General features: G+C 31.6%; 1 protein-coding gene across 1 annotated transcript in view; it reads left to right on the top strand.

The window, feature by feature from the left end:
* The window catches only part of LOC125045434 (cadherin-23-like), a 26924-nt gene that overhangs the window by 4425 nt on the left and 19999 nt on the right, over positions 1-2500 (top strand). The window lies entirely within an intron of this gene.

Here is a 2500-nt window from a genome sequence, read left to right as displayed (position 1 = left end):
ACTTATATAAATACACATCATATAACAAAACCCACCAACGGTCAGCCAACATCCAGACAAAATTCGATCAGAAAGGACTAAACAAACTAACAAATTCTCGCGGTCCCTCGCCAGGGTTGCGGCCGCCCTCGCCTCGCTTCCATATAGGCGAGTTGATGCTTGACACAGTTACCAAGCGACCACAATATACAACCTGTATTTATGGTTGATTTTTTAACCACAAAAGAGGCCGACTGAATGTTATATACATAGCTAAGAGTGACTCTGGTGCACTAGTTGATGTTCAAATTATGTCTAAATGTTGAGTCAAAAGGATGTTTTTTAAAGATGTATATAACTATATTAGTATCCCGGTTTTCACTTAACAAGTCTGTTAGCCGACTAACTATCATGCGTATATACTATGCATAAATTCACATACTGAATACTAACAGACAAAGAATGAATGTATAAGAAAAGGTATATGGTTTTGCACATACGCTCACATACACACACACACACACACACACACACACACACACACACACACACACACACACACACACACACACACACACACACACACACACACACTCACTCACACACACGCACTTACACACACACACTCACACACACACTCACACACACACTCACACACACACTCACACACACACACTCACACACACACTCACACACACACACACACACACACACACACACACACACACACACACACACACACACACACACACATTTATGCACATAAATATGTGTGTGTGCGTGCGTGAGTGCTTGCGTGCTTGCGTGCGTGTGTATCTATCTATCTATCTATCTGTCTATATATCTATCAATCTATCTATCTACCTCTCACAACCAGGAATTAGGTCTAGAGGCGGACGTGTGTTAATAATGGGCGGAAGAGATTAGTAAGCTGAATGAGACCAGGAAATATTAACGGGAGTGTAAGATATTTTTCGGAGATACCCAACACGCGATTTATATTTATTTCCTTTGTTTCTTTATGTTTGTTTTAATCAGTGTTAGGTTTCTTGTTGATTGATATTGGAAATAATAATAATTATAATAATAATAATAATATAGTAACAATAGTAATTGTAATAATAGTGATAATAATAGTTATGATAAGAAAAAAATTATAATGATGATAATTAGAAAAATAATAATGATAATAATAATGATGATAACTAGAAAAATAATAATGATAATAATAATGATGATAATTAGAAAAATAATAATGATAATAATAATGATGATAATAATAATAAAAGGATGATAATGATCTTAAAAAAGTTATTATTATGATTATTGTTGTCTTTATCATTATTATCAAAATTATTCCCATCATCATTATTATCATTATCGTTATTATCATAATGATTATTATTATTATCATTATTTTTATTACCATCGTTATCACCATCATCGCCATCATTATCAGTATCGTTGTTTTATCATTATTATTATTATTATTATTATTATTATTATTATTATTATATTTTTATATTCTTTTTTTATAACTATTATTATTATTATCACCTTTAACATTATAATCATTTATACAATCGTGTAACTCGACATCTAAAAAAAAAAAATGGTCTGTACAAAAAATAAATGAGATTAAGCAGAATTAGCCAAATATGTACCCTTTCCTGATCAATTACAGACTGTTTAAAGATAAGAAAATAGTCGTGCAGTGTACCTACATGATTTGTTTTGTTCATTTATTTAATTTTACTAAGTTTTATTTTGCTTTTCTCTCTTTTTTTAAATGATAATGATAGTGAGTGATGGTGATGGTGAGAAAGTCCCCCCCCCCCCACACACACTTCTCCGCTTTCGTTATTCCATTTCAGTTATTATTATTATTTTTATCATTATTTTGTTAGTATCATTCATTATCATTATCTTCATTTTCATTTTCATTTCCATTTCCATTTCCATTTTCATATTCACTTACAATTACATTTTCATTTTCATAATCATTATCATTATCATTATCATTATCATTATCATCATCATCATCATCATCATCATCATCATCATCATCATCATCATCATCATCATCATCATCATCATCATCATCATTATCATTATCATTATCATCATCATCATCACCATCACCATCACCATCATTATCATCTCAAAAAAGAAAGAAAAGCGAAATACAACTTAGTCACGTGTTTTTTATTCAAAATACTTATTCATTTTTATTCAATTCGACCTTTACACACCGACCGTGAGATGGCAGTAAACAAATGACACCCGTATTGTGCAAATCAGACAGCAAATATACGTCTATTGAAATATATTAACAGATTAAGGTAAAATCAGTGATGTATGAGTAAGTATCAAAATCTGCTTAGGAATCGAGCCCAATATAATTCCAAAGTAAAGATATAAATAAGAAGAAATTTGAATAAGGGAAAATAAAAAAACGTGTGAGGACAAGGTGGCTCTCCCGCCTTCCTAATCCTTTGCAAGTCGTCATGGCGGGTAATTC

Source organism: Penaeus chinensis, chromosome 3 (genome assembly GCF_019202785.1).
Source record: "Penaeus chinensis breed Huanghai No. 1 chromosome 3, ASM1920278v2, whole genome shotgun sequence".
NCBI classification, from domain to species: Eukaryota; Metazoa; Arthropoda; class Malacostraca; order Decapoda; family Penaeidae; genus Penaeus; species Penaeus chinensis.
Note: the sequence above shows the minus strand (reverse complement) of the source record. Positions and strands in the feature narration are given on the sequence as shown.